A 22137-nucleotide genomic window follows, 5' to 3' on the forward strand; every position below is an offset into this window, starting at 1 on the left:
AAGACTCCACAGCTCATTAAAGTATAAATTCATTTCTTTGCTTCTCCTGTGGTGTAATGTGTTTGCATTTTCGCCCTGAGGACAGATACTAACATGAACATTTATCTGTAATTAAAGATTCACAGACCATTAACAGTATAGCAGATTCATTGCCAGTTAATGCAGACAAATGAGATGCTTTAAAAACATTTTCAATTCCATGTGAAAGTTACCCTTCATTCGGGTTCAGGTTTCTTCCTTTTTCTCCACAAAAGGAACTGGTTTCCTCCAATGGTAACACAGAAGTATTCAATCTTTTTCTCTCCCTATTTAAACATTTTCTGAATTAATTAGAGAAAAATAAGGACAAACTCCAAGTTTTTCTATCTATACCTAAAGGGATTTGCTAGAAGATATGAAAATGAAGAAAAAAAGCCAAAGAGACAGAAACAAGGCTGCATAGAAAATCATTAAAACTGATGCAAAAATTTTTACTGATATGAAACTGAGTAACTCCCAAAAAATCTCCCCAGAAATTAAATACTAAAACAGGCCTACATAATAACTTATAGGTGATATTTAAATGCCAGTAAGAGGACAACCAAAGAGTGCTTTGTGTTAAAATGACTGTATAAAATTATGGTTTATGTTAAATCACTTAATAAATGTGTATTGAGAAAAAATATCCATTCTGCATTCTGGGTAAAATTATCTACTTTATCTATTCTGTATCATTTATTTGGGATATGTATTAAACATTTTTGCATTGTAAGACATAGTGTTCACAGAATATGAAACTAAATTACAGGGATTCAATTTCTTTACTGCCACTTTCCAGTTATGTGAACTTGAACATGTTCTTTAATCTCTCTTTTCCTTCATTTCCTACTTAAAATGAGAGCATGGCCACAACTGTCAACATTTAGTACCACCTTTGTTTTCCTTTTATTTGTGGATACAGGATACTGAGTCCAAGTATATTATACATCTCATGAAAGTTTCATGCACTTCAGCCCAGAAGAGTCTGTTCTAATGGGTAAAATATGAGTAGATATGGTCACAAAACACTCAGGCCTGGCACATAGTTTCAACCCAAGCAAAATTTTGTTTTTCTTCACCATTGATGTTTAAAAAGGAAAGAAATCTGAAGACGCACATGGCCAAGGATACAGGAGGGAAGATGGCAATGAACCTGAATGCCACTTGGAGAAGAATCTCCCCAGGACCATGTTAACCCACTATAATATGAAAGAGCAATAGGTTTTCTTAATACAAAGCTAAGAACTGAGACTATGAGTAGTTTATGGTAAAATTACCTGTCTCTAGCAACTAGATAAGAATTATTAGTAGTATTTCTTTCATAGAGTTAAGTGGAGATTAGTGGGTTAAAATATATGAAACACTAGGAACAGAGTTTGGTGATAGGGTCATGCAAATATTTTTGTTGTTGTTGATTAGGATAATGTGTCAGAGACCAATAGTGTTCTGTAAAGTCCCACGTGTTGCTAGATTGCCCAGCTTTTCTTGTTCCCCACTAGGGACTCTGGATTGGGGCCAGTGGGACATGAGCAGAACTGATAGACAACACTGCCATACTGCTCTTAAATGCATTCTGCATTCACACCTTTAGCCACTCCTGCCCTATCAGAAGATTGTGAAGACTTATGAAGAAGACAATGTCAGCAAAAAAATGCAAGGAGGCTAGACTCCTGAATCAACATGCGAGCTGCAGGGGAGGCCTCCTATACAAACTGTAACATCTGTCAACAACCCACGAAACAGTTTTTGTGTTTTGGGAATATTTATAATTTACACAGGAAAATTTAAAAATACATATTTTCGTCTGTAGGAAAGCTAAGAATACACATGATTCCATTACTACATCTAGGAAGATTGCAATTTTTCAATTTTTTTCACATCACTTAACAGGGTGACAGAAAGTTAAAGGGTCCATACATCATGATTCTTAAAGTCACTCATTTAATTTAATTGTCAAGGTTCTAAATAGATATTTTTGTTATGGACCAGGCTATATGGGCAATGACCAAACAGATTTCATTTTACTCTGAGACTCCATGTCATGCAAATCAAGCTTCCCTGTATAAAACTGAAAACTATATTCCTGAAAACAAGTATTAAACTAAATTTTGGGAAGTCATTATTCTGACTGAGCTTCCATACTGGGCCCCAAAAGATCAGAGCAAAACAAAATTGAATCACTCCTGCTAAATACCACATAATCAAAATGAAACTCTAAGAAAACAGAGCAATCCAAAAATAGACCAGGTTTTCCTAAATATAAGAGAGTCCAGTCTATCTGAGTCAGCCTAATAAAGAAGTTCACTTGAGTAACCCTTACAAAAACCAAAGCAAAACAAGAAAGTCACCTGAGGTGACCAGACGTTAACCAGTTTTACTGCCATTGTTCTGTTTCCTTGTGTGCACCTTACAAAGCCCACCATCTGCCCTTGCCCGGTAGTACCTCTCATTCTATTTTGTAAAATTCATTGTAAATAAATTCCAATTAAATCTATAAATAATTTATTGTTATTTTGTCTTTTGACAGAGTAAATCTGTTTTCAAGTATTCAATCAGTTTTAAATCGAATGGCCTTTGGAGATCTAGTCCTGCTGAGTTCCTGCAAACTCCATTAAGGTGAACTCCCTGATGGCTTAGAGCCAACAAAATCCTACTGGCATTTCATCATTGTCAAGAGATGATTATGTGCTTTTATCTACTTTTATTGTGCTAAGTGGGCATCTTAAATTTGTATTTCAATAGACCATGTGCAAATACAAAATTCTGGAAGCTATAAATTAAATAGAAATAATATTTCCAAAAAAGGAAGCATTCTTTCTATCAATATGTAACATCCAAAGCAGTCATTAAAAAAAATAATTTCATGTTTTCTTCTCTGGTAAAATATTAATTATGAATTGAATGTTTTCTTCACAGAGTTAGAAGTTACATACTTATGGATTTTTAACAGTGAGAAATAGTTTTAAAAATGTGAATGATTCTCGTTTTCAAGGTAGTATTGATGAAAGCATGATTATCCAAAATGAAAAACAAGGTGTTTGCAGTTCTGTTGTTGTCTCACGTCATTTGCCCAATATTTTGAGTTTTGAAAAATACTTAATATTAAACAGCAGTAACAAAGTCTGCACACACACGTATGTGTACTTTTGTGTGTATATATATATATATATGTATATATATATATGTGTGTGTATATATATATATATACACATATATATATAGACTGATTTCATCACGGATGTGTTAACCCATTAAATAATTTAAATTGGTCTGATATTTACACTGATTAGAATAATTCACACTGATTTTAATTTATTTAACCAATTTTCATTAAATGACTAATTGCACATACTCTACATAGTAAAAAAAAAAAAATTAAATATAACCTTTAATGTTTTTCTGATTTCTTCTATGAATCTCATGCCTCTGAATTCTGAATAGATTAAGCATTTTTCTCTTTTTGTGGATACTATTTACATTATCATACTTTGTATAACATTTAATATTATTAATTCAAAGTTTTCTCTGAAATAATTTTGTGATAATGAATCTGAAGCACTGAGACACAAAGATCTTATTCAATTTTACATTTCTCATAAGGTATAATTGGAATTTGAAAGAACCAATCTTAATCGTTTTTAACTATCATGTTGCATTCATGTTGCTTATTAATCTCAAAAATTATTTAAAAATTTATTGTACATAGAATATAGAAGGTGTTTAGAATATGTTTTTGTCATACAAGTGATTCTATTTAATAATATAGATTTACTAAAGAGAAGACAATATCTAGAGATATCATTCATTTTTCCCTTCAAATTAGTATTTTAACTTAATAATTATTAAAATTGCTTCTGGAATGTTTTAATAGAGTAGAAAAAAATCTGTCCTGTTCAAGGACAAATTAAACTGTACTTAAAGAGATATTTGCTAAATAAAATAGATATACACATTAAAAGTGAATGAAACATGTTCTCTGAAATGATATCCTTAAATATCAAAATGTGTCTTTTTAAATATGGTGATATCATCAATCTTTTAAAGAAATGTGTGGATTTGAGAAGCTTAAAGGATTGCCCTTTTTCCCTTTTGGAAAATAAAGATATTTAAAGTAGGAATATTCAAAAGTATACCTTGTAAATTTGTTTTACTAAAAAGACCATTTATTAAGTGTGAGTCCCAGGTTTGATCCCTAGTACTACCTAAAAACAAAAAAACAAACAAACAAAAAAAGGAGTCTATGTACCACATTCTTTTTAGTCCAAGAAATTCATAACATGTTTTATTTTTCATTACAATAAAATGTTGTAATTATTATATTTACATATAGGTAGGCATTTTATGAACATTCTCATTATTTTCTTCTCCATCCTTTCACCTTCCTCTGTATTTCGTTTTTCATTACACTATCATGTTACTATCCCTCCTCAGAGATCTGAACTGTGCAATTAGCCCAAACAATTAATTATTTATTACTTGCCAGGCAGCAAGGCTTAAAATACCTGTCAAACAATTTAACTTGTTTTCAGCAGCAGAAGGAAATTCAGAACGTTTCTAAGGGTGCTCCACAGGAAGAGGTTGTAGTTAGAGACTCTGGGAATGAAATCCATTTCTGCCTTAAAGGAAAACACATGATGTTGGGAACACCATATCTAAAGTAAAATATCAACAGACAGCAATCAGATGAATACCTTCAGATATAATCAGTACAGTTCTGAGCAATCCCACAGTTGTTAGGCTGTAGTGTTCAAAACGGAGACTGATCTCAAATCAAGAAGCTTCAGTGGGACCTGTCGTTTATTCGATGGAAAGAAGTAATCTTTTTTAAAAATATTGAAATATAGGCACTAAAGAAAATACTTCTAAAGATGTATTGCATAAATTATGGTATTAAATAGATTTATTTTGGTTAGTTTCTGGAAAAAAAGGTAGTAAGCACAAGCAATTACAGATATCAAAATCCTGTATTCAGGAGTTCATTCTAGCTACTGCTACTTTAAAAATTTTTATAATTTCTGTTTATAACATGCACTTTTTCTTATCCTTAAGAGTAAATTAATTTAATTTATGTTTTTCTTTTTATATTGTATTTTATAATGACTCTTTTTCTGTATTTGTTTTATATATGTTAATTACACATGAATCCCTTCTCAATTTGGGCAGGTAGAAAAAATAATGTAATATTTGCATAGAGGTCCTGTTTAGCAGCAGAAAGTAATGTAGTAAATTATCTTTTATATAGTTTATGAAAGAAAAATGAACACAAAAACAAAACCATGAAAAAATAAAAGAAATACATTTTGTAAAACTGAAATATATTGTTGAAAGCTATTTTGAGCTTTAACTTTTTTCGTTTTTCCTTAAATTCAATGAACTCAAGTAATTCAAAGATGTTCATGGATACTTTCAGGTGACAGGTTTTTACATTTAAATTGGCAGTTGGTACTTTTCAAAGTTTAATATAAAAACGATTCTGTCAGATGCTTGGCCAAAAATTTATGTCCAATCATGTGTACTTATTGTGATTACTGCAGAGTAGCTTTCAATTATCTTAGATGACACAATTTCTTAAGTGATTTATGCATTTGTTGCCTTTTTCTATAAAAGATTTCAACAATGGGCTTGTGTTATATCTGCAGTCAGGTGAGTTCCTGCGGATTCCATAGTCATAGAAAGACCTGTGCAATGCTTTGAGATCTCTGCCAAACAAGTCCTTCAGCAATGTGGCTCTTTTCAACTCACATGTCACTCAATTTGTAGTTATATCTCTGAAACTTACAATCGTCTCTCAAGAAATTCTGAAATCTCATACATAGATAAAATGAGCATAAAACAAGACAAATAAATCACCGACAATGTATTTCATGTTGCTCTCTTGTGCAGTTTTTGAAGATTTTCCCCTTTTGAGAGAATACAATGAATAACATATAGTTTTATGTTTTCTCCCCCCCCTTTTAAAAAAATTAATAGTTTATAATAAGAACAAGATTTGGAGCAATAAATTAGACCTATCCATCATTTATGGATTATTTCTGGAGAGTATTCTGGAAATAGTCAAAAATTTTTCAATAATAAATGTTTAAGAGCACTCATTGTGATTCTTCCCCCTAAATATATATATATATATATATATATATATATGTGTGTGTGTGTGTGTGCGTGTATATTTATTATATATTTAGGTATATATGTACATATATATGTGGATAAATAGATATTCCTTGAAAGTAAAAATAATAGTGCTGGGGTTGTGGCTCAATGGTAGAGTACTTGCCTCACATATGTGAGACACTGGGTTTGATTCTCAGCACCACATGTAAATGAATGGATAAAATAAAGGTTCATCAATAAAAACAACAAAAATATTTAAAAAAAATAAGAGGTATTATTTTATCTCTATTTTTCTAATATACAAGCCTGATTAACAGTACACATATGGTATATACTATGTCTCTTTAGTTTATATGTAAGAATTTGGGATGAATGAATGAATGGATGATGTAAATTGTTTCATCTCATTATTTTTTTAATGATTTTCAAAGATCTTTTCATCTGCCTATCTTGTAATCAAAAGGCAAGGCATAAGTACCTTCTCTGTTTATTCATCTTTTAAAAAAAATTATTTTTTTTTTATTTAGCTCTTAATTTTTTACAGACTGCATTTTGACTCATTGTACACAAATGGGGTACATCATTTTGTTTCTATGGTTGTACACAATGTACATTCATACCATTCATGTAATCATACATGTACATAGGGTAATGATGTCTGTCTCAGTTCACCATTTTTCATACCCCCCTCCCTCTCATTTCCTTCTACATATTCTAAAGTTCCCCCATTCTTCTCTCACTCCTCACCCCCCCACCCCCATTATATATCATCATCCACTTATCAGGGAAAACATTTGGCCTTTGGTTTTTTGGGCTTGGCTTATTTCACTTAGCATGATATTCTCTAATTCCATTCATTTATTTGAAAATACCATGATATTATTCTTCTTTATGGCTGAATAGTATTCCATTGTGTATATATACCACAGTTTCGTTATCCATTCATCTGTTGAAGGGCATCTAGGTTGGTTCCACAGTCTAGATATTATGAACAGAGCTGCTATAAACATTGATGTGGCTGTGTTACTGTAGTTTGCTGATTTTAAGTCCTTTGGGTATAAACTGAGGAGTAGGATAACTGGGTCAAAAGGTGGGTCCATTCCAAATTTTCTGAGGATTCCCCATACTGCTTTCCAGAGTGACTGCAGTACAGATGGTGACTATATTTGTATGTATATATCCAAATACACATGCATATATAGTTTTAAATATTATACGAAACAATGTAAGTGGCAAATAAATCTAAATTATTAAACATTTTTGCGTTAATGTTGATTAGCTTGTATTCTGAGCACCTATTCTGAAACAGTAAATTTACTCTCTTCAAATGCATACTCTCTTTAAATTTACTCTCTTTAAATGCATACTGCTTACAAAGCTCTATTTGTATTTCAATTTCCTCTAGTAACAAGATGAACAAAACATTGTAAAAAGTAAAAGTACTTTCTTCTCTAACATAGGGGACTCCTTGACCTGAAATTGGTTATTTAATATAAGTTATTGGAAGATTAAATGACACCTCTCACAAAAATCTACCCCAAAATACTGACTGTTATAAAGCAAAAGAAATATATTTCATAGGGAGTTTGTAAAAAAAAAAATGTAATTATGTAAAACAAAACAAAACAAAAATCTCCCTCTTTGAATTCTCTGGGTTGGAGGACTATTTTTTACTATCTAGGTTTCTGTATTGTAAACATTCCCATCACACTTTTTTGATTAACACAAATGGATTTCGTAGTTAAAACTGTGTTTTTACTGTAAGTAATACTTTCAGGGATATCAGTGAAAAAAGATAGTCATATAAAAATTTCATAACACTATTTTTCAACTGTACTCCAAAATGTGTTCATTTAGAATCAATGAGATGGACAAGGCACACTGAAGAACTCCTCAAAAGACTGTTGAATATTACAACTTCCAGAAGGCACAAAAATAGTCTGATCAATCTAAGATTAATCAAACTTTTTGAATAAAATCATCTCGTTTTCTAATTAATAATGTTTTAAATCAAACTCACAGAACAAAATCACACAGTTAAAAATGCTACATAATGATGAAATATTGTTTCATATATTCATTTTTTGTATAATATTGAATATTGAGCACTAATATCTCTTTTTTGTTTGTTTTGGTTTTTGTACTGGGGATTGAACCTGGGGATGCTTAAACACTGAGCCACATCCCCAGCCCTTTTATTTTTTATATTAAAAAAAAATGAGAAAGGGTCCCACTAAGTTGCTAAGAGCCTCTATGAGTTGCTGAGGCTGGTTTTGAACTTATAGTCCTCCTGCTTCAACCTCCAGAGCCACTGGGAATTCAGGCATGCACCACCTGGCCTGGATGAACACTTATATTTCTAACCTTAAAAAATGTAAAGTGGCAATCTTAGAAATGCTTTAAAAAATATGGATACCTTCTTTGTGTAAAAAAAGTCATTTCTTATCTACTTTGTTGGTATCCATTACATTCAGAGTGCTTGATCAATAAAGATTTCCAATTAATCAATTATATGTTGAGTATTGACTTCAACAATATCCTTTAAAATATGGTAGTAATTAACAACATTTAATATACATATAAAAGCAATTATATTACAAATGAGAAAAAGAGAGTAAGTGCAACAGAGACTCTGCCAGGGAGAAGTCAAGTATGTGCAAGATGATCTTGGAACTGTGGGACGGAACCAAGTACACCACCAGAAGTAGAAATTGGTCATCCCTAAGTAAGTCAACTGGTTCTGTAAGGTACTGACTGTAAAACCAGAATACAAAGGCCCTGAAAACAAGTGCAATATGAAAGATTCCCATGGTTTTGATGATGCTTTGATTCACAAGACCCTGAAACACATTCCAGAAGGCAAAATTTTCAATGTCCCAACCTACAGTTGTGTGATCCACTCAAAAGGTCAAAATATGGTGGTCTACCTGGAGGAGGTATTAATGTTTGGAGGGCATCATTTTATTCTATAGCCAGGAGACTTTAAACATGCTCCTTCTTTCCTCTTGGTGGACATAGCCTACTATGCCAGGCTATCTCTAAGAGTTCTTTGGGATTTGTACAAAGGTACAGACCTGGAACAGATTCTAAACCAGTACACCATCTTCTTCAAACCAATCTTTGAAGAGTGGGATGAATCTGACATAACTTTACTGTGTAGATATAAAACTGCACCACAGTGAATCTCCATAACAGGTACATCCGTATTACTGGGATTCTAATTAGAATAAGATATACTCCATGTTTTTATAAATATGTCAAAATTGGCTCAACCACCATGTATAACTGAAAAGAACTAAAAACAAAACAAAACAAAAACAGTCTTTGAGAAGTTCTGCCTACTTGAACATCCCTTAGGGTATTAACAATGTTTGTCATCAATTACGTTGTGAAGCTCATCTAAACAGTGACATCAGCAAATGATAAGTAAGAGATACAAATGGACAGAGCTTCAAGAGAACATTTTCTCAACTCAAAGACCACAGTGGGGTGCTGACCTCTGGCAAATTATCATACTTGGAGTGCAGCTTCAGACTCATTGAGGAGCTGTACCTTGAGAAGGTCACTTTCAATTCTCAGACACATAGAGGCTTTCAGGGACAAGCCCTAGAAATATCCTTCTGCCCCTAAAAATACCAACCAAGACTTCCTCTTAGCATATCACAGATAAAGCAGCAGAGGACTATGGACTTTCAATTGAGGTTGGGTTGGTCAATATGATTAGGCCATCTGTATTTGCTAATTGCTAGGTATGCAAGTAAGGCTCCTATCCTTTGGAAGACTGGGAGATAGCCCTGTGTTTTCTTGATAATTACATTTTAAAGGATGGCTCCAAGTTGATGAGAAAAATATTCTTGAATTGTGAATCAGGTAGATTTTTAAAATATTTTACATCTCAAAAGGGCAGAGAAATAGCCCACAATTATAACATTTTCAGAAGTAAATGCATTCTCTACCAAGAGGAAAGGCAGAGACCCATGGTCAGGAAACATTTTGTCTAAATACTTAGCAAAGCTTAAAGAACTTTAGGGTTGTCTTGGTAAAAACCATGACTATTGCCAGAAGATTAGATTAAGGCAAAAGAGGTTAAAGAATGGAAAGAAGATTAAGACGATTATAATAAACTACATATAGAGATACAATCTATCATCACTAACTTCCCCCTATCTAAGCAAAGGCCCACTAGAAAATGTAATAAAAAGTGAGCTAGCATTCAAATGACAGAAAAAGATATAATGTATCTGAAAATAAATCTAATCTAAAGCACACATTCTGTATAGGAAAAAAAAAATTTTAGTAAAACACCTGAAGGACTGTTTCACAAATGGAAAGGTGTACCATGTTTTCACAGTTTATGTATAAGGCGGCATGACATTATAAAACTGTGAATTTTCTTCAAATTAATGAATGTCTATCAGCAGTTAAATTTGATTTTATGGAACTGTCATTTTTGACAAATGTCAAGACCTGAAAAGTAAAAAGGAAAATATACTTTTTTTTTCTAAAATTAAAATAGTGGTTTTTTTTTTGCTTTAAAATTTCACAGGGAGTTTATGCTTAGTTATAATAAAAAATAGGGACTTGATTTTTCTGTTTTCTTCATTGATAATTACTTCTCCAACCACTATTTATTAAACCATTTTGTGAGTGGGGCCCAGGTGAGAGACTGCTGGCATTCCAACTAACTGAATCCAGTTACCTTTCTGCATCAGAAATAAAACAAAATGATTTAAGAAATAGGAAAAAGGAGTTTAATATTCATAGCAGTTTGACCAGAACTGAGAAGGCAACTAAACTGTTTTCCCATCCCACAGAAATGTTTTAGAGCAACAAACAGCCAGAGGATTTACCCAGGCTGTGCTAACCGCAGATTTGCCACAATTACCTTTCCCAACTTCTGTTGGTACCTGGACCAGGGCATTGGAGTGAGCTTCCATTATCAGCATGAGGTGATGGTTTGTGGGAAGCTGGGAAGGAGAAAAAGAGTTAGAAACATGTTGGAGGGGAATTATAGGTTTCTCAAGATAACATGTCTCTCATTGCTTAATCTATGTTTTGGTGAGCTAAATAATAATGCACATGATTATTATCATAAGTGGATGAAAGTATGGTTAACTTTCAGATTTTTAGATTTCCTAAGTTGGGAGGTGACAGGGGAAGAAAAACTAACCTAGGGAGTAACAGGTCAGAAAAAGCTTGAAGAATTTAAAATTAAAAATTTTCAAGAAATAAAAACAAAGGATTAACAAATATGGGGAAAAAATTTCGACATCTTTAACAATCAAGAAAATGCAAATCAAAACTGTACTAAGATTTCATCACACTCCTGATGGAAAGGCAACCATGAAAATGAAAAAGAATAAATACTGGCGAGGATGGGGGGAAAGGAAACAGACACTTTTAGTGAAGTTGTAAATTAGTGAAACCACTACAAGAGTTGGATAAAGATCATGTGCATATATACACAATGGAATTTTATTCAACCATAAAGTAGAATAAATTATGTCATTTCTAGGAAAATGTATGGAACTTGTGAGCATTATTCTAAACAAATTGATTCAAGTCAAGGTCATATGTTTTCTTTCCTATGTAGAAGTTAAACAGAAAAAGAAAGAAATGGGGGCAGTTCATGAAAATAAAGCAGAGACCAATAGAGTAGTGGAAGGGGATCAGGGGATAAAGGAAGGGAAGGGGAGGGGAGGTACTGAATAATTAAATCAACCAAATTGTATTGTACTATTGTGTTCATCTCAGAATAAATAATAAGTCCCATTCTTATGAATGATTTTAATACATCAATTAGAAATAAATGAAATATACTTTTTATTTCCTTGTCCTTCTTTTATGTATCTTTGTCAACCTTTTTATTTTTTCTATTCTATTGGTCCAGTTACAATCTCTCTTTCTATTTACTTGCAGTGCCTACACTAGCATTTTAATAGGCAAATAAATTCTATATTCTCTTTCATTGCTCTATTTGTTAAACCCCAAACCAACAACTGTCTTACTTATGATACAGAACTTTAAGGTAAATACTGCAAATTCACAGAACACTTTGCTGCATCTGCAGTTTCTCCTTTGCAAATCATCTTGATTTGTATTGATTATAAGTATTTCCATATGAATGAATATTTTTAATTAATATGGTAATTAATTTATTCTGATCTGCACAAATGTTTCATCCCCCAAAAAGATCTACACATTTATTTTACATTTCCATATGTTTTTGATGTCATATACACACGTGTATACAGCACATTCATGGTATGTAATAAATATCAGATGATATTGCCCATTATATGTTAAATAAACATTATTTTTCTGCCTTTTTTCACTGAACTATAAGCTCTTCAAAGACATGGATATTGTCCATTTTTACCATTGCCCTCAGAGCATACAACATGTCTTAGCATGCAGACTAAATACAGAGTAATTAAAAAATATCTGCCCACACTGACTGAACCCCGTTCCTAAAAACTCTTTCAGGAGTACATGCTTAAACTGCATCTCACAAAGCTTTTCTCTGAGGATCATAGTTTTTTATCCAGAAACTGAACATGACCTAAGCTGCTCCGTAAACTAAAAGGATGACAATGTTCCCACAACAGGAGTAGTGACAGATAGAAGAGGAAAAGTTTGGCATCTCAAATGCTGAGACACTGTGATGCTGCCCATAGATTTGTTGTGACTATCAGGAAAGTTATTTGAAGAAGAAATCAGAATTCAAGTCAGGCAAAACAGAGTTACTAGCAGGAATAATGAAAAAAACAAATGACTCTGAACTAAGGCCACAACTTGTCTTACTTTTGATCATTCTACAACATTTTAGATTATATCTTGTGTCAAAGTGAAAAAGCAGATGAGCTTGAATTTATTATTACTTGCAGTTGAACCTCCTTACCAGAATTTCTCTTCAGGAGGATTTGCTAACTGCATCACCAATGGTTAGTGTTATCTAAAAATTCTGATTTAATAAGTATCAATCCAAATGTGAAAAGTATTATTCCAAATACCAGTGATTGTCCTACATGGAATTAGAGAATTAGAAAGATATGGACATCATCATAACACTGGTAATTCACCATTTAAATTCATAAAAGGCAATACATAAAAATAAAGATAATTAAGATCCCAGATTAAAAAACAAATGCGCAAGCAAAATACTTCCAAGTTAAATCTTAACTGTGTTACTGTGAGCACTCTGATTTTGAAATTTATAAGACTTAGTTTCTTTGAAGATTTGTGAAATCTCAAAACTTGTTGTTAGTACTAATTTCATAAATGCCAGAATAAAATGCATATAGACTGTTGATTATTGGAAAAATATTTATACAAAATGATCTTGATAACCTGTAACAACATTGGTAAAAATTGTTACTAAGCAGGGAATAAAACTAGCAGAAAAAAATTAAAAAATCTACACATGATTTTTCATTTTCACTGCTTTATTATCTTTTTTGGTAAAAATAACTCTTTAAAGAACTTCTTTAATGTAAGTGCATAATTTCTGGAATTTATGAAAAATGATTTTAATGTTTAACTTGGATCACATGTTTTGTAAACACAATCTGGTTGCTGAATAAGATTTTTCCATGTTATACAGTTTGAGAAATGAAAAACTTATGCCCTGAAGACATGGATGTAAGTGCAAAGAAATAAGAAAACTAGGTAAATCACATTGAACGTCTACTGTGCAAAGTCTATAACCCTTTAACATGAGTTTTCTCTTTATTCTTCATATGGTAGGAACTCAGTTTGGATCATTGAATAGAAGACCAACACAACCTCTTTGACAATATAACAAGAGCAATCTGATGGACTGAAAATAGAAAAATGAGGGGTGGGCTTTCCTTGTGGAAGAAACCAGAACATAGGTTAAAGAATATTATTTAAGGTTAATAATCATGATTTGAATCTGTGCAGAAGAAGCATAAAACATTCAGATTTTAAATGTTGTTGGAAATTATAACATTTACATTTACTGATGTATTGGTTATTAGAAGGTGACAGAAAAAGAAAATCCAGATGACTTCAAAGATTTTATGTTCATGAACCTGGAAGATCATTGAAATTTAGGAAAGTTGATTTGATATAGGAAATACTGTATAAGCAACAGATGTGTTTGGAAAGAAGGTGCACAGTAGGTTGTGACATCTCTTTTGATGCTCAGCTAGAGGTGTTCATTAGGAAGGAGTTAAACATAAGAATCTGGGATTAAGGGAGCAATGTGAAGTGGAATTATAAAACTGAGAGTTTTAAGAATATGCATGATATATAAAGTCTTGGAACCAGATAGAATTACATGGAAAAGAGCAAAGAAACTGATTGGAAAGATTATGTCAAGTAACTAGAATGCAATTATGTTAGTCTAAATACAAAATCAGCTATTGCTTCATATCAGTAAGTGCAAATGGGTAAGTGAAAGTCATTGGCTTTACCAGGACACTGCTATATGATGATAATGAGAACAAATCAGGAATGAGAGAAAAAAAATAAAAAGAAAAAAGCAAGCATAGTGAGGGAGAATTAGAAAAGAATGGGAAAAGTTTGCATCCTCAAGAAAAATATAAGATATGTGGTTGTATTAATATGCTATGAAACAAAGAAAACATTAAAATTGGAATGCAGAATAATCAGTGACTTTTTTGTGCAATACATGCCTGTCAGTTTGCTTCAGTTTGATGATTGTGTTGGCCATTCAGGATGTTCTACCCAATTCCCTTTAGCTTTAGATGTAACCATCTGTAATCTTTAGCACATAACCATCTGTAAGCTTCTGCTAGTGCTGGAGATACTGGCTTCAACTTGTAAGTTCACACAGGAATTGTCCTTATCTGACAGAAGTCATCTGAGGAGACATTGCCTCAAATTTTAGAGTCAGACATAGACTAGCATATATGTGGAGACAATAGCCAGTGTTGTTTGTCTCAACATATAACACTTTTTAGCGTAAATTATAACTCAAATTTCCCTATGGTTCAGACCAAACCATGTTTTAACTGGCATCCAAACCAACCTTCTTTCTTTCCCTTTTTCTATCTTGCTCTGTTCAGTTACTTACATACTTTTCCAGAAGATCATATCCTCAAAAATTCATGATCACCAGATTCATGATGTCAAATCATGTGTCCAGGGAAGATTACCTAAGGAATATTCTGAATGAACTTTGAAGTGAAAACTGACAGGATTAGGTAAAATCTTCATTCTGAGCACTAAAAGATTAAATCAAGGATGACTTTGATCTGGTCCTAGAAAGAAAATATCAAAGAGGGGCTTATGGATTAGGTCGCCCACCCTGTTAGATAGACTTGAGTATACCTTCCATCAGGTAAGCTGAGTATTGATCCTGGCATGCTGCTACTGTGCACATGTTAAAATTTGCACTTGTGTTATACTAGAATGTGATACAAGAATGGAATGAACTCTTTGGTGCAATATTCGGGAGTTTGAGACAGGAGGGACAGTAAGCATTGGACCATAAGTTAAGTATTACTGAGAACCAGTAATATTCTTGAAAGAGAAAAGTTTAGAGTCAAGTGAATGAATCATACGTACAAAGAGAAATGTGTCATCTAAAATCCTTTGGGCCAGCAAAAATATTTTCCTTTATCATGGTTTGGAGGCTGATTATTCTGAGCACCACAGATGGAATCTATATATGAGTACCAGAACATCAATAAAGGCTGAATTTTCACCTATGAAATATGCAAAATCTGAACCCTACACAGAGAAATAGTGAGAAGCTAAGGGGTTCCAAAGTAGATGATTGAGAAATGGTAATACCCAGAATTCCCCAAAACCTGTTGTTATATAGGAATCCTTTTTTACTCTTTGTTCAATGAGTTTCCTACTTCCCTTCCTTAAGGATTATGCAAAAAATTCAAAGTAGATAGCATGTTTCCAGAAAATGCTTGCCCTACTAATTATCCAATTCTGATTATGCTCCTGGCAAGTAAAACACTAATCATGGTGTGACTTGGTATGACTTAACAGAGGAATCAGTGTCCTTATTAAGAGAAGTATGTTCTTAAATAACAAAATAACATGGAAATTGATTAATGCACAGTAGCCCAAACTTGGAGCATATGCATGGGAATGATTCTGGATTGAGGGAATTAAAACATAAATCTAGGAGACGATTATTGTGTCAATACAAGGTCACTTCCATGTGTCACATTATTTAAACTACCGATAAGAGCATGAGAAGACAGCTCTAATATGCTTAAAGTATGTCTTTCAGAAGCTGGAAAAAGTATGGTCCCTATTAAATGAAGTGAATGATTGCCAGAAACACTTTTTGAGACTTTAGAAGTTAGGTCAACAAGCTCATAGAATTGGATGCACAGTGATGTTTACAGAATATGAGACTTGAAACCCATCTGTACCCTGTATTTCTAAGGAGATTGAGGACACTCTTATGATGAGGAGGACAAATATTCTAATAAGTAGTGGTGAGAAGAAGCATGATGTGTTCTCTGTACACCAGGTTTTGTAGGAGATGCTGTTATAAACTATAAATCCGTAATGGAAAAGGTAAGGATAGGAAACTGAAATTTCAGACTATTGGAGAACTTGAACCATCAACAGTGACATGAATGTAATAACTATAAAGAGCAACCAGTTAAGATTGGCTACCAAGAAGTACCCTCTGTGCAGGTACCTGTTGAAGTGGCTAACAAAAACCAGATATTTGGTGAAAAAAAATTAATGGGTAACCAACAAGGGAAATAATGGTATTTTCGGAAATGAAACTAGTACTCATATTCAAAATTCTAAAAAGTGAATGGATAAGTGGGTCTTCATAAAGAAGGAAAGGTTCTACAATCAGTGATTTAGTAGTAATTCACTTTGCCCTTTCTGAAAAGGATTTAGGGTCATTTACATAGGTATAATAGATACAGATAGTAAAATAATCAAAATTTCTAGGGGTTTTAGATATAGGGTTCCCTGTGAACATTAATACCTCAGAAACAAAAACTTGATTACATTAGAGTATGTAGTGATTAAATAGAAAAAGAAATGCTTGCCCTGATAAATTTCACAGTAAATATACTGTTTTTTTATATACTATTTTTTAATTTTTAATTTGCATGTGGTACCTTGTGATAATTTCATACATATATACAAAATGGAATGAATAAATCAATGTAGTTACCTTTCTCTCTTAAATATATGTTAAAATTTTTTTGATTAATACATAACAATTATACATATTTGTGGGGAGATCAATGTGATATTTCAATACAAGGTATGCTAATTAAATCAGGGTAATTTTATTACTATATGCTTGGAGACTTTTAATTTCCTTCTCCCAGTTATTCACAAAATATATAATGGGTTATCATTAACCATAGTTACCCACCACACTGTAGAATACTATGGCATTTTATTTTACTATCTATCTGAGCATATTTTGGTGTCTGTTATTCACCTTTCCTCCACATCCTCAGTTTCCCTTCTTAGAATCTATCAATAGTCACTTAGGAGTTAGATCAACTTTTTGTAGTTGTCACATATGAGAAGGAATGTGGCATTTGTCTTTCTGTGTCTGATTTGCTTCTCTTAATATCCTTCAGTTCCATCCATTTTGCTGCTGATGATAGGATGCTAATCATTCTATGGTTGAATGATATGGTGATTGATATGCTGATTTCATTTCCTTTGTATACACACCCAGAAGTTGGATAGGTGGAGCACAGGATAGATATACTTTCAGTTTTTGCTGAACATCCAAACTCTTCTCCATAATGATATGTACTCATACCAAGAGTGTATGCAAGTTCCCTTTTCTCCACATTCTCACTAGCTTTTGCTATTCTTCATCTTTTTGGTAAATGTTGTTCTATCTAGAATGAAATGATATTGTATTTTTTTTTTTTGATGTTCACTTCCCTGAACTCTTGATGTGAAACATTTTTTTCCCAAATGCATTGGTCATTTGAATTTCTTCTTTTGAGAAGTGTCTATTCATATATCATTTGGCATTTTAATTGGACTATTTGTCTTTTTTACTAAATTTTTAAAAATTCCTTAAATATTCTTGATATTATTCCTTTGTCAGATGAATAGTTTGCAAAAATTTTCTCCTTTTGCTGTAGGTTATTTCTTCACTCAGTTGATCGTTTTCCTTCATTGGGAAAAGCAACATAGTTTGACATAATCCTCATTTGTCTATTTTTGCTTTATTTGCCTGTGCTTTTGTGTACAATGTATTTCTAGCTATTTTATTAATTATTCATTTATTTATTTATTTATTTTGTAGTTTTGAGAATGGGACTGCTCCCAAGAAACAGATCTACTGGTGATACAGTAATCATTTAATTTTCATGGAGAAAGAAATGTTCTTAGATTAAGGAATTATGTAGACCTCTTGGCAGTAGTGAATGGCTTAGTTTATATTTTAGGGACATAAGAAATAAATTTGTAGGATAAACCACAAAGGAATTAACTGGAGGTGAAATATAGATGGGTTTAGAGGAATACCCACAGGAAGAATATGTTACAAGTTAATTGTGATCAGTGGGCTTCTATTGAGATTTGGCTAGTAGCTGTCATCTAGCCTCTATCCTTAAAGACCCCAGGGCTTGGCTGTAGTGGCAGAGATGAGAAGAAGGTATGAACCCAGGAGCACAATATTTCACTTAATACAGCTGAAATAACTTATGCTGCTACTAAATCTTAGACCTGTCGTAGCACAGATAGTAAACATCCCTGGAAGAATTCAACTACCCACTTAGTGACAACTTGTTTACACATTTCCTTTTCCATTTTCATAAAAGGAAAAGTTTCATCCTGATACGGAGTGAATCATCTTCTAGATGTGGGCTTGTGTTTCCTATCAACAGGGCCTTAGGTAGCATCACTATCCCTGAAGGCTCACAGATTCATATTTGAATATATCATGTTTACTTTTTTAAACAGGGTAAGAAAATTTTATCATAGCAAAATGATAAATGAAAATGATCAGGGGATTAATTACTTATTTTTATATCCAGAAGCTACCATGTTGTTGACCAGAGAAAGGCAGTGTCACAAGGAAATAAAAGACCACGGTTCAGGAAATAAGGGCAAAAGCATGCGTAACGTCATTCACACTTAATCTCAGCTACCCTCTTGGTGAGCAGGGGCTTCTTAGTCCTACAAAAGTATGCTTTTGTGTCCAGAGATTTGGTTTCTTGATTGGGCATAAAATAAGCATCTCACTGTTCTTAAATCTATGGTAACCCCTTGGGCACTTCAAGAAACTCACATAGACAAGTTCAGATTCAACATATTGGTGGTAGAAGTTGCTGCTACATATAGAATAGGGAAAATATGTTTGATAATCATGCTTTGGACATTTCAGAATAGACAGGTGCAGTCCCAGTATATGTGTGCAATTATAACAGTCAGCATCCTTAAAGGTATGACAAAGAGGTTCACAGTCTGATGGAGTGTTGTCCTTGATCATTACTTCAGAAAGCCTACTAAGCCAACTCAGACACTCACCAATGGGGAAAACAGATGAGAAATAGAGAACCAAGATAGTTAAGTCTCAGTCATAGCTTCAAGATAACCACAGCAGCAGAACTGTAGGTCATTCCACAGAAATTTCTCTTTGAAGTTTTCTTCAAAATTGCGGTTGGCCAGAATCATGGAGGAGCTTAGCTGAAATTGGTGAGTTTAATGTAAGAAGCATATGGACCTAAGCAGTACAAGTAGTAACTGTAACTAACAGAACTTCACATTCATCCTCTAGCTGTCTCATTTACTACAGACGAAATCTTCCATTCATTGCTTCTCGGGGAGAATTGTTTCCCTTTATCCATGTGAAGCAATTGACCTGGAGATACCTGAAAAACTGTATTACCCATACCAGAGAGCAGCACTGACTAATGTATGGACACAAAAGCCTAGGTCCTTAACTTCCAGGTCAGACATTATAAACAATAATATATGTTCCAGAATGTCAAAGACCAGGCTTAGGCTGTACTAACCTGAAACCAAAAGTTACTCAGCCCCTTCCCTTTCTCTCTTCAGCTCATAGATCTTTTCTGGATGCAGTTCCTCAGGAAGTCCTATCTACCCCCATTCCAATCAATAAACTCTGTTCTGAGGCAGCCAAAATAGACAGTCAACATTAATTATTTTTAAATAATTTGAGATCATCACGTTTTCCAATTTTTCTACTTCCTCATGATATTCTAATTTTTTTAGTTTTAGGTGGGCAAAATAACTTTATTTTTATTTGTTTTTATGTGGTGCTGAGGATTGAACCCAGTGCCTCACACATGCTAAGGGAGTGCTCTACCACTGAGCCACAATTCCAGCCCAAGTTAAGATATTCTTAAAGATATTCTGGTATTATTTTAAACTAAGGAAGTATTTTACTGGGAGGGGAGTGAGGAAAATCTTAATACTTTAAATTCAGAATCTCAAAATTTGCTAACTTTTGTTTTTGGAATTTGTCATATATACATATGAAACACAGACGTGTGTATATATATGCATGCATACATGACAATCTAATAACTTTCTGTTATGAACCTGCTACTCAAGCTTTTAAGCATTGTCATTCTGTTTTTGTGCTACCATTGTGGCATTTTCTTAGTTGTTATAATTTTCTTGATACTTACAATTTTGGTGGAATTGATATTTTTTCTCTTTGTCCCCCTATATTTAGATAAAGAACAAACTTCTTTGCCACAGGAATTATAATCTGTATGTGTGAATCTTCATAATCAAAATGTGTTTGAAAACATTTCACCATTAAAAATATGAACACAATGAAATCCCAATACATAGAAATATTTACTGTTTGCATGAACATTTTAAGTGGGCTTACATATACCTGAGCATAATCATTGGTACTATTGACTTATGGAACGGGACGATTTCATTATTATTTGTCTCTGCCTTTCTGTCTTCCAAAACTACAATTGAAAACAAAAAGCAACAACAACAAAGACAAACAGAACAATGCCACCAGGTCTACTACTTTTCTTCCCTAAGACAGTTTCCAAGGAATTTTGTTTTTGTCATCAAGTTCTTAAACATGCTGTTATATATTACAACAGAAGAACTTGAAAAAATGAAGATAGGTAAAAAGAAAGCAAGTTATAGTAAAAAAAAAACAAAAACAAAAACAAACAAAAAAAATGTTCTCTTACAGTACTTCTTACATCTCTCCTATCCGCAGTCCCTTTGTCTTTAGAATACTTAATTCCAAATTCCAAATCACTCTCCAGGTAGAAACTCATTAGTCTCTTTCCTGTTAGTCATGTAACAGATCCTTCAAATTCAAATGAGCTGATGTGAACTCTGGTCATGATCTGGTCCATGAATATTTGTAGTCCCAGGAAGGAAGAGCTTTATCTTATGAGATTCCATAAGCTAATAAATTATCTTCAAGCTGAGTATGAAGAAAAACTGTCAAGAGAACAGTTTTTACCCCTGCATGAAGAGTAGGAAAAAAATTCAGAAAAAGAAAATCATGAGTGTTTATAAACTTCTATCTCTACAAGAAAAGTCACACATTATTTTAATACAGAAGTACACTATATTATACCTAAGGGATATTTATTAATTGTGTTTTTAGCATATGCTGATGTCAGTTAAGACATTGCTAGAATGCAAATTCAAGTACAAGAACAGAAAAATAGGATATGAATTTCTTTTCCTATAGACTGATAAATTGTCACTGGCTAATTTATCAACGTTGGTTAATATTCAAATGAACATGAGTGTCAAATGAACAGAGGTGATTCTGATTATAATATTTATAATGGAACCCTAAAGTCTGAGAAGCACTCGCTTTGATTCATGTCCATACTTAGGCAGACAGCAAGCTGTTTCCACTTTACAGTTTTCCCGTAACAACAGTGGGGCAGGACTATGGGGAAAAAAAAGTATTAAGATTTATGAGTATTTAAACCCCACTTTCAGACATACACTCCATTTTTTCACTCTGTTCCACAAAATCTACAAAATTTCAGACCAGATTATCACTCTTATTAAGATTTATTAAAA

Source organism: Sciurus carolinensis, chromosome 6 (assembly GCF_902686445.1).
Source record: "Sciurus carolinensis chromosome 6, mSciCar1.2, whole genome shotgun sequence".
Taxonomy (NCBI): Eukaryota; Metazoa; Chordata; class Mammalia; order Rodentia; family Sciuridae; genus Sciurus; species Sciurus carolinensis.